At 46.3% G+C, this 12,056-nt stretch overlaps 1 protein-coding gene across 1 annotated transcript in view; it reads left to right on the top strand.

Annotated features, from left to right (window-relative positions):
• Positions 1-1,006: 1,006 nt before the first annotated feature.
• The window catches only part of Nup93 (nucleoporin 93), a 110,622-nt gene continuing 99,572 nt past the window's right edge, over positions 1,007-12,056 (top strand). Inside the window, exon 1 of the mRNA XM_006985211.4 lies at positions 1,007-1,142. The gene's annotated coding sequence lies outside the window, so the exon portion shown is untranslated. The remainder of the gene's footprint in view (positions 1,143-12,056) is intronic.

Raw genomic sequence — 12,056 nt, 5'->3', positions numbered from 1 at the left:
CTTTTTAATTCTACTTTTTTTTTTTTTTTGGTCTGTTTGTTGGTTTGGTTTGGTTTTTCAAGACAGGGTTTCCTGTGTGTAGCCCTGGCTGTTCTGGAACTCACTCTGTAGACCAGGTTAGCCTCAGAGATGCACTTGCCTCTGCCTCCAGAAGAAGGGCTGGCATTAAAGGCGTGTGCCACCACCGCCCACCGCCCAGCCCCTTTTGAATTCTAACTCCAAACTTCCTCTTATCCAGGTCTCTCTTCTCAGCAGTTGCTGAGATCTGTAGCTTGCCTGTTCTGTTGTCTTTCTCTCAAATTCCCAACAAAAGTGCCCTTTAGTTTCCTTCTGAGTCTGTTTTCAGATTTTTTTTTCCTACCTACCAGACTCTCTAGAAGGTCCTAATATATCCCTGTACCACATTCTGTCCCTCTTCCTGAAGTGGCCGCACTGAAGCAATCTCTCTCTCTCTTTGGCATTTCACCATTGCTCTTTTCTGTTACTGGCCTGTTGGGATGGGCAGCCGCAGACTAGCTTGTTCAGGCTGCCAAACCACAGGCTTCCCCCCTAAAAAACTCCGAAATGTGTTTTTATCTTCCACCTTTTAGTCGGAATGTCACCTAGGAGAAGCCTTCCCTGGCCGTCCAATCATTTTCTTCAATTAGTTTGCTTTTCAGTTCCTAGCTCTCCTAGTTACTCCTGCAGTTACTTATATTCTATTTCCCTGGCCAGGCTGAGAACCGCTTGAAGTCAGGGATCCTGTCTGCTGTGGAAGGCACCGTGTCCTCAGAGCCTAGAACAAGCCCTGGCACTTGACTGGAACTCTACAGTGGGTGGCAGATCTCTCTGGATTTGTCCAGCTCGGGGGAACCGCGGAAACGCTTCTTCCAGGACTGTCAACTCCAGCCACGTGGGCGGGGAGGAGGGCGGAGCTCCTTCGACTAACTTGCAACGACGGCCCCGCCCCCGCCCCGCCCATGTTCGTGTCCTCTCTCGCGGGCCTCCATAAAGTTCATTTGGCGGCGCGGCGCGCAGGGGCTTCTGGGAGCTGACCGCCGCGGCCAATCAGGAAGCGCGGGCGAGCGGCGCGAGAAGCGGCGGCGGCGGCGGCGGCGTAGTGCGGCACCCGGGAGCGGACGGCAGACCGGCGGCGGAGCTAGGTAAGGAGTGCGAGCGGCAGGTGGTCACGTGGGACCCGGCCTCGAAGCGGGACCCCCGAGGCTGGCTGGAACCCCATCCCGAGTTCGCAGTCACGGGGCTCGCGCTTCCTTTCTTGCGGCGGCTGGGAGCGCCGGCCGGCGACACCTCCCCGAGCGCTGTGACTAGGCTCTTCCGAGCGTGGTCCTCCTCACTCGTGCGCTGTCGCCACGCCCACCCGCGCTCACGGCTGCCAGGCGTCACCCCGCCTGGCTGCGGTCTTTGGGGGGTGTCCTTCCAGAGAATGGCTCTTTCCAGTAAAGACGACCCAGCCAAGCCCTGCCGACTCCTGTCTCCTCTACTGAGAACCCAACAGGATGCTGATGGTTGCCACGCCGGTTGGCTCACCTGTCTCTGGGTGCCCTGCATCCTATCTTCTGTAAGGGATCCCCGGTTATACTGGGGCCCCTTTGAAAGAAAATCACAGCATGCTGGGCATGGTGTCGTTGTCCAGGCGAGTTTGAAGCCAGCTTAGTCTGTGTCAGACCCTATCCCAGCCCTACCCCGCATAGATGGTTTTCAGCACAGGCAAAGGTCAGCGCTGGTATTCTGTTTGGGGACACATTTTGTGTTCTGTCTGGGGGGCACCGTACTCCAAACCTGTTACCGTACCAGGAACATTCGTTTATTTCATAAAAATACCCAAGCATCGTTTTCCCACTTTTTTTTTTTTTTTATTTATGCCGAACTCATCCAGCTTTAAATTCCTGTGCATTAGGCTAAGAACCTGTATTTGTATTTTTAGCCTGGGCTCCTCTCTCTGACCTTTATCCAGCTGCCTACTTAACATCTTCAGATTGTCTGATCACCTACTGAAACAAGATAAAGCTAGCAAACTCCCTTCTATCTCCCCCCCCCCCGACTCCTCAGCCTATCTATCTTATCTATTTTTTTTGGGGGGGGGCACAACGACAGGTTTTCTGCTCTGCAGCCCAGGCCTGCCTTAAACTTTAGATCCTCCTGCCTCAGTTTCCTGGGTGCTGGGATGACGGGTGTGTGAGGTCTAGCAGTATTTGCCTGCCACTGACCTTTTTCTCCTTCCTTCCCTTTCTTCCTCCTCCTCTTGTACTTGGGAGAGACTCCAAGGCTTCATTGAGCCTCATCCCTAGTCCCTCGTTCCATTTTCTGTCATTTAGTGATATAAAAAGGGTCTGGCCGATAATCTTTGAGTCTCCATTGGCTGTCTTCCACTCCCCCCAGTCCATATTCAGTGTTTGCCACGAGGACGCCAGTCACCATCACTTCTTAGTTGCATTGTTGAAGTAGCTTTTCTTCTGGGCTTCCTGCTCCTTGCTTTTCATCCTAACAGTTAAAGAGCTCACCAGGTCATACCCCCACTCCCAAGCTGAATGTGCTGGTGCATGCTTGTAATCCTAGCACTTAGGAGTTTGAGGCAGGAGCATCTCAAGTTTGAGGTCAGCCTGGACTACAAGTGAGATCCAGTCTGAAGAATCTCCATATTCCCCAACTCTCCAGTAAGTCTTCTCAATAAATAATAATAGTAATAGTAATAAAAAGTAAGATTCCCATCGTGAGCTGTAAGGCTTTTACTAATCTCACCCTCACTCTCTGTCTGCTACCCCCTCTACGGCTGCTGGATATGCTTTGATTCAGGGCTTTGCCATTGCAGTTGGATGTCTGCTTTGCCTGTCCTCTTACTTGGAGCCTTTCTTAGAGGGGCATCTGGGGTGTAAGACTTGCCTCACTCCTTGTCTTCACTGCTGTAGTTGTTCTTAGCATTTGGCTTTGACTTGTTCTGTGGATTGTTTATTTTCTCCCTGTAGAACATGAGTGCCTAGGACCTAGGTCTGGTATACAGTAGAGCTCAATAAATACAAAATAAATGAATGTTTTTAATATTATAGGCTTGGAGGACATCACATAAACAATAAACGTGAAAATATAAAATATAGTTCAGGACTAGTTTTAAAGGGCTAGAGCTGTTTAGCACTTGCCTACTATGAGCAAGGCTCTGGGTTTGATCCCTAGCACTGGAGGAAGGAGCAGGGATATTGGAAGAGAGACCAGAACGAAATAAAAGTAAATCATGGGAATAGAGAGAAATTTTCTGGCAATGGGAGCAGCAAGTACAAAAACCATGAGATGTGAACAGTTGGGACTGTGGTGAGTTTAGGCTCTCCCCCCACCCATGTGTTCCTATGTATATTCTATGTATGTGGAGGCTGGAAGGGAGTGTCATATTCCCTTGAGCTGGAGTTACAGACAACTGTAAGTCACTGATGTGGGTGCTGGGAACTGAATTGGGATCCTCTAAAGAACAGTAAACTCTCTTAACTGCTGAGCCATCTCTCCAATCCCCCGATCCTACAAGGTAGATGTATCGAGTCGGTGGGGAGGTGTCAGAGCAAAGGTTAGGAGGTGAGAGGGCCCAGGTCTGTTAGTATTACAGGTCGTTTTAATTAGCAAATGTTTTTAGTTCTATTATGTGGCAAACTTAGCTGCTCGGGACTCAGAGTTAAGTACTGGGGAACGTTCCCCTGCAGGAAGACGTTTCCAGAAGAGATGGTCATAATTACTCCACTAGGGAAGAACATAGAGAAGGTTCAGAACAATCAGGGAGGGCCTTTGGGTAGGTGGAACTGCCCTCTGACTTGGCAGTATGTGTCGGAGCTCCCTGTGTGTGGGGTGGGGATGTGTGTACCTGACATGTGCAGGAGTGTGAAGGGAAGAAGCTGCATAGGTGCCCAAGGAATAGAGAACTGCAGGGTAGAGCTGGGAAGAGTTGAAGACATGCAAGGCAGTGTCTGGTCTACAGAGCACCTGGTGCAGTTCTGTCAAAGTCTAAACCCTTGTGTAGGGGTTGAAGGTGCCCCCGATGGGTCTAAGATGGGAGGTATTTTGGAATGGCCACTTTGGCCACGGGGAGAATGAGTTAGAAGAAGTGAGAGGTTGTTGAGGTAATCAGGAGGAAGGCGTGAGGTCAGAAGAGGGAGAGCTGAGGCTATGACTAGTCACAAGGCATGAGAAGTAAACTTGGAGATAGTCTGGGCTCAGGTGAGAGGGAGCAGATGGTTTCTGGTTAAATTGGCTGTTACAGGGACCCAAGGTGGAGAGCTGGAATTGTTGCTGGCACCCATAGATGAGGCAGGTATAGGCATCAGGTGGACAATTAGAACTAATTGGTTTGGAGAAAGAATCAGAACTCAGATGCAGGAGTCTTCTTTGTTTTGCCCTCATGGTCTTTCCATGGCTATCTCTCCTCTGTCTCATATAACCTAAAGCTTAAAATACTTTGTAGCTTTGCACTGTGTGTGTTTGATGTATCCTTGTGTGTGGGGTGTGCATGCCAGTGTATGTGGATGCCAGCAGTCCAGAGGCTTGAGGTAGATGTTGGATGTTTATCATTCCCATTGCAGTTTTTGAGGTAGCAGCTCTCACTAAACCTGGAGCCTAACGGTTGGCTTGACTGGCTGACCAGTGGATCACCAGGATCTACCAGTCAGTGTCTGTCCCTCCCTCAGTGCTGGGGTCAGACTGATACCACCACACTCAGCTTTATACGTGGGTGCGAGGATCCAAATTCAAATCCTCATGCTTGTGCCACACACACTTTGCCCTGTCAGCCTCCTAAACCACACTACACCTATTCCACCAGTGCACTCAAATAGCTTAATCCTCCAACACATAGTTGCTGGCTACCAGAAAAGTCTCAAGCACTGCCAGAAATTTCTTTTCTAAACTCCTGTGTTGGTCAGTAAGGCCCCCCTCCTTGCAGTCATTTTGGGTGTCTGGTGCATTATTACTTTTTGTTCCCTGCACTGGGTATGCTGGACTCAAGGACCCTGGTAGAAGACAGATGCTTAATTAACAGGTATTGACGTGTGCTTCCGAGGGGTAGAGTATGGAAATGGTGAGGCTGCTTTAGCTGGAGTGTCTTAGCTTCTTCAGAAAGGAGACCCATGCGCTGAGACTGAATGGAGTGAGGGATAAACCTCGTCGATGTTTAGGGATGGATGCACTGTAGATGCAGAGGAAGTGGTGCCTGTAGAAGCCAGTGGCAGCCAGTGAATTTAGCATATTTGAAGACCCAACAAGAGGAAATATGGCTGACGTGCATAGTAGTGGGGGAAAGTGTACAGAAGGGCAGGGGCTGGTATAGGGACAGATGATGGAGTCTCACAGCACACGCAGACCTCATGCATGCTAGGCAAGCTCGAGTGCTGAGTACCACCTGCCTCAGCCTTCTGAGTAGCTGGGAGTACAGGCAGGCACCCTCACATCTGGCTTTAGTTTACAGGTAATGGGAGTTATTAAAGGCTTAGTCCCCCCCAAAAAAAAACAACAACAACAACACATTTTTTTGTAGTTCTGAAATTTAAAGCTAGGGCCTTGAGCCTGCTAGGTAAGCATTGTACCACTGAGCTACATTCCCAGCCCTGATTTTCAAAGGCTTATTCCCACTATGAGGCAGAAAACATACTGGGTAGCGAAGGCATCAATATTAGGAATGGGAACCAGCTCTGGAGGTTATTGTCACCTGGATGTGACATGTGCAAGTGGAGCAGGGTGATAGTGGTGGAATAAACAAAAGTGGACTCATGTATTTATGTATTTTAAGAATAAGTGAACTCATAGCAGATATCGTCATGACCGGGAGGGGGGAGGGGAAGAGAGAGATCACATGATAAGATAGGAAGCCAGGGAACAGGGAGAGGCTCCCCACTAGGCCCAACCTCTTAAAGGTTCTGCTACCTTTGAATATTGCCACATTGGGGACCAAGCTCTTAGGCCATTGATCTCTTGGAGAGAGCACACTTCGAATATAACTAAACGATAGTATTAGGTTGAGATTTGAATTGACCTTAATAATACTTATTTATTGAATAGTTACTATGTGGCAGGGAGGGAGTAAATTTTAAAGATAAGTCTCAGAAGGAGTGATTATCTTGCCCAGAGTCTCACAATATAAAGATGAAATAGCTGTTTGGAGCTTGGGTGGTGTTTTTGTTTGGTAAAAGTGTGAGAAGCCAGGGCAGGGCATGTACAGGGGTGTTCATGGACAGTAAATCTGGTGTCAGATGTGGAAAGTCAAAAGCGGTCTTACCGCAGTCCCTATGAGGGGGCCCAAGAGAGTTTTTGAGCAAGAGCAGTATAAGGAAAGTGATGTCAGATAAAAAAGGAGGCTGACAGGCGGCAGTGGCTAGAGGGACACTACCTAGTGTCGTACAAGGACTAGAGCTTAAGGAACGACAGTCAGGCCTTGTGATAGTGAGAAGCCAGGCACTGCTGTTGGAAGACCTTGTAAGAATTTGAATATCACCTTTCGTCTGTTTAGATAGGAGGTTGGATAGAATTTGGTTTCAAAGTTTTTACTAGGAGTTAGCATTAACTTTTATTTTTTTTTTTTTTTGGTTTTTCGAGACAGGGTTTCTCTGTGTAGCTTTGCGCCTTTCCTGGAACTCACTTGGTAGCCCAGGCTGGCCTCGAACTCACAGAGATCCGCCTGGCTCTGCCTCCCAAGTGCTGGGATTAAAGGCGTGCGCCACCACCGCCCGGCTAGCATTAACTTTTAATACCTACCTGTTTCTTTCAAAAAGTTTCTTTGAGGCTGATAAGATGGATCAGTGGGTAAAGGTAAAGACTGGGTGACTTAAACAGAAATTTGAACTGGTCTTGGTGCTTGTAATCCCAGCATTCTGGAGGCAGAGGTACGATTGTGTTTTCTAGGTCAGTTTAGCTACATGACAAGATCTTGTCAGAACAAAACAAAGCACAGTGTACAAAAAGAAAAAACCCAGCACAACTGCCCCTCCTGAAATTGTTTATCTTACTTCTTTGGAAGTTGGAGGTTTGTGCATGGATGGGTGCTGGTGAGGGTCTTGTTAATGGCTACTGTCTTGCTTTCACTGTGCACACCTGGTCTCTCCTTGACACATGCCTGAGGAGGAGTGGGAGAAAGCAGGCTCTGTTACGTTTTCATAGAAGGCACCTATTGCATCTTATAGTCTCCACCATTTATCACTTTATTTAAACTTACTGCCTCCCAAAGACTTCATTTCCTTATGTCATTCCATTAGCATAATTTTGACATTATTCAATTATTCATAGTGCCACAATTCAATCCATAGTACCCAGAAAGGTATGCTATGCTCACTCCTAATCAGTACTTTGTCCGAGTCCCTAATAACCAGTATTCTGGTTTCTAGCACAATAGATTAGTTTTCCTGTTTTTAAGTAGACTTGCACAGCTTGCCCCCCTTTGTTTTGAGAGGGGATCTTGCTGGTAGTATAGGCTGTAATTTGATCTTTTCCATTACTGTATGCTATACTAGGGTGTGCATACCACCTTAAAAAGCCCCAATGAAATAATTTTGTGTATACAGCAATTTTTAAATTATTTTGAGGGGGAAGGCTCCTATATTGTTGTTAGGGCCTAGTATTTAAGAAATATTTAAATGGGGTTGGAGAGATGGCTCAGAGGTTAAGAGCACTGACTGCTCTTCCAGAGGTCCTGAGTTCGATTCCCAGCAACCACATGGTGGCTCACAACCATCTGTAATGAGATCTGATGCCCTCTTCTGGCCTGTAGTCATACATGCAGGCAGAACATTGTATGCATAATAAATAAATAAATAAATAAATAAATAAATAAATAAATAAATAAATAAATAAATCTTTTTTTAAAAAAAGAAAGAAATATTTAAATATTTAAAAGAATACATGTTATTTTTCCAGAGGATCATAGTGTCCCTAATGGTGTGTACCTTTGAAATCTGTTGTGCTGGATAGTTTTATGTCACCTTGACACTGCTGTAGTCATCTGAGAGAAAGGAACCTCAGTTAACGAAATGCCCCCATAAGATCAGCTGTAGGAAAGCCTGTAGAGCATTTTCTTAATTAGTGATTTATAGGGGAGGGCCCAGCCCATTCTGGGTGGTGCCATCCCTGGGCTGGTGGTCCTGGATTCTATAAAAAAGCAGGCTGAGCAAGCCATGAGGAGCAAGCTTGTAAGTAAGCAGCACCCCTCCATGGCCTCTGCATCAGTCCCTGCCTCCAGATTCCTGCCCTGTTTGAGTTCCTGTCCTGACTGCCTTTGATAATGAACTGTGTTGTGGAAGGGTAGGCTGAATAAACCCTTTCCTCCCCAAGTTGCTTTGGTCATGGTGTTTCATCGTAGCGATAGTAACTCTTTTTTTAAACTAAGACACCTATCTTGGTTTATAGAAGGGTTTCTCAGCTTGGAAACTATTAATATTTTGGGTCAATTCTTTGTCAAAGGTTATGCTGTTTGTTGTAGGATGTTTAGCAGAAACCTTGGCCTCCACTCTCTACACAGCAATAATATATGTCTTCTGTCCCAGATTGTAATATCCAGAAGTGTCTTACTTAGGGTTTTAGACACTATGACCATGGCAACTCTTGTAAAGGAAAACATTTAATTGGGACTGGCTTACAGTTTAGAGGTTTAGGTTTAGTTCATTATCGTCATGATGGGTGGCATGCAGGCAGACATGATACTAGAGGAGACTGAGCCACACTGGGTGTAGCTTGAGCATATGAGACTTCAAAACCCAACCCCTCAGTGACACACTTTCTCCAACTAGGACATACCTCCCAATAGTGCCACTCCCTATGGGCCAAGCATTCAAACACATAAGTCTGTGGGGCCATTCATATTCAGACCACCACAAAAAGTGTCTCAGAATATTAACACATGGCCACAGGAGAGGTTATTCCTCTAACAAAGGGCTGCTCCTTCTGAGGAGTTTAAAGGTGAGTCTAAAGACAGACATGTGTGGGCAGTCCCTTAGAAATGATCTTGGACAGTGCAGTCCCAAGGTGAGAGGGTGGGTGTGGGGTGGAGCTTCCTGGGGTCTACTCTTGCTCTCTATTTCTAGCTAGGACTTCTGCCCCCTGACAGCTGAAGTTCACCAGAAAGTTCCTTAAGGAAAGTCCTTAGAAAGTTACTTGTGTTTCTGTGTGCCACTGGGCTCCTTCTCTTTGCTGCCTGCAGATGAACTAATACAAGTGACGTTTATGACACTACACGTTCCTTTCTGCAAACACTGAGTCATCCTGGGCAGTACTTACCCAGATCCTTCTCTGTGTGGGCTCATTGATTTTACTTCTTCGTTTTCCCCAGAAGACTAGGTTATGAGTAATGATCAGGTCTCTCCTGCTGTCTCCTAGGACTCTAGGAATTACCTTCTTTTTGAATGTGCGTGCACACATGTATTCCTGTGTGTAATATAAGCATGCATACCATGGCAGCATATATGTTGGTCAGAGGACGACCTCTGGTGTTGGTTCTCCCCTCCACCATGTTTAAGATGGAGTCTCTGTCATCCCACTGAGTATGCCAGGCTAGCTTCTGAGCATTCTCCTGTCTCTGCCTGCCATCTCCACTGAGGAGTGCTGGAAGTTTAGATGCTTGTGCCAGTGCAGATACTCACACAGTGTATTAGGTTTCTACTTGGCTTCTGGGGATTTGAACTTAGGTCTTATGCTTGTGAGGCAGTGTTCTTACCCACTGATCTGTCTCCCCAGATCCTCCTCGCTCCAGTGTTTCACAGTTACACAAAACAACAATTAACATTTTATTTTTGTATTGTGTGTGCACTCACTTGTGGTCACAAGTGCAAATGTGAACATAATTTATGTGGTCAAAGCACAGCCTTTAGGAGTTGATTCTCTCCACCATGTGGATCACAGGGATTGAACTCAGGTTGTCAGGTTTAGCCGCCAGCACCTTTATTCCACTGAGACATTTGGCAGGTCCTTGTCTTCTTAAAATTATTTTTATTTTTGTTGGGTGTTTTGCCTACATGTACGTCTGTGTACCACATGGTGTGCCTGGTGCCCTCAAAGGCCAGAAGAGAGCCGTAGATCTCCTGGAACTGGAGTTAAAGATGGTTGTGAGTCCACCATTGTGTGCTGGGAACTGAGCTCAGGTCCTCTGGAAGAATAGCAGGTGCTCTTAACCACTGAGCTGTCACCTCAGCCCCCCCCATTAGATTTATTATTATTTTTCTATATGTATAAGTGGTTTTTATTTTTTTATTTTAACTTTGTGTGTGTGTATTAAGTGTTTTGACTGCATGTCTGAAAGTGCACCACATGCCTTTCTTGTGTCCAGTAAGTCCAGAAGAGGGCTTGGATCCCTGGAACTGGACTTACGGGTGGGTGGTCATGAACCACCATGTGTGTGCTGAAGTCCTCTTAACCATTGAGGGAGCTATCCAGCCCTTTTTCTTTTTAACTGTTTAAAAATTTTAAAATTTATTTTCCTGTGTGGATGTGGTGGCTCACACATTGAGGCAAAAGGATCACCTCAATTTGATCACTCTGGGCCACTTAATGAGTTCCGGACTAATGGTTACAAAATTAGTGAGATTCTGCACAACAAAGAAACAACATAAAAAATACTAATGCTTTTCTATGTGGGTCACCCCCCACCCCCACCACAGGGTTTCTCTGTGCAGCTCTGGCTGTCTTGGAACTCACTTTGTAGACTAGGCTGGCCTAGAACTCAGAGATCTACCTGCCTGCTATGTATCAGTTTCCTGTGTGTGTGTGTGTGTGTGTGTGTGTGTGTGCGCGCGCGCGCGCGCGCGCGCGCGCCTGTGCATGCTTGTGCAGAGGTCAATGTCAGGTGTCTTCCTCTTACTGCTTTCCATGTTATTTTTTGAGACTTATGCTTCAATTTAGAGCTTGTCCAGTTGTCTAGACTCGCTGGTGAGGCAAAGTACGTTTTCTCACTAATACTCGCATCTCCATTTCCCAGTGCCAGGATTGTAGGTGTATACCACTAGTCCTGGCTTTTAAAGTGGGTGTTGGGGATCCAAAATCACGTCCACATGTTCATGTAGCAGGCACATTCTTTATCTATCCATTCATCCATCTTCCTAGCTCCCAAATGTCTGTCTTTGACAATATCTCTCAAAATATAGTAGTGCTAACTGCTTTTTTTTTTTAGGGTGGAGGATCTTTGTGGTTGAAGGAGATAGTATTTGGGTATATGGGAAAATTAGAATCACTCTGGTACTGAGTGAGTACTGTTTGATTATATAGATGTGAATTGTGGTTTGAATGAGATGTTCCTCCATAGTCATGAGCATTTGAACACTTGGTCCCCAATTGACGGCACAGTTGAGGAGGAAGTAAGTCAGTGGAGGTGGGCTTTGAGGTTTCTTTTTTTAAATTTATTTTTATTTTATGTGTATGAATGTTTGCCTGAATGTATGTGTACTATGTGCATGCAATGCCCATGGTGGCCAGAAGGGGGCATCAAATCTCCTGGGCTGGAGTTAGAGTCTGTTGTGAGCCATCATGTGGGAGCTGGGAATTGAACCCAGGTTCTCTGGAAAGATTATCGAATGTTCTTAACCTCTGAGCCATCTTTCCAGCCCCTCATTTAATCTTTTATTCAGAAGTGCTGAGGATCAAAACCAGGGCTGTGTGTGGTAGGCAAGTGCTCTGCTCCCTGAGCTGTATCCCCAGCCTTCATTGACTCTTTGTACCTGTTTCCACTGCTGGAGCCTAGTGCCTGTGTGGCTTAGCCAGGTGCTTAGCACTGGCATCCAACCATGATTTGTCAGCTCAGACAGACTTCCAGGATTATCAAAGGCTGTGAAGGGGTTTCATGTCTTTAAATCATTGAAAAGAATCTAAAAAGGATAATATTTCATGTTAAAGTAATATGAAATTCAGATTATAGCATACATTATTAAAGTTTTGCTGGAGAGCAGACATGCTTATTTGCTTGCATGTTCTCTCTGGTTGCTGTCAAACTACAATGGCAATACTAAGTAGTGACAGAGATTGACCTACAAAGACTGAAATAACCATTCCCTTCACCCAGCTCCCGGGAGACTAGACAGCCCTGAGACGCTGGCTTCGAGGACTCTCATGCTTCC

The sequence above is a fragment of the Peromyscus maniculatus genome, chromosome 5, assembly GCF_049852395.1.
Source record: "Peromyscus maniculatus bairdii isolate BWxNUB_F1_BW_parent chromosome 5, HU_Pman_BW_mat_3.1, whole genome shotgun sequence".
Classification (NCBI taxonomy): domain Eukaryota; kingdom Metazoa; phylum Chordata; class Mammalia; order Rodentia; family Cricetidae; genus Peromyscus; species Peromyscus maniculatus.
The sequence above is the reverse complement of the archived record's forward strand: the minus strand, read 5'-3'. Positions and strand labels throughout refer to the sequence as shown.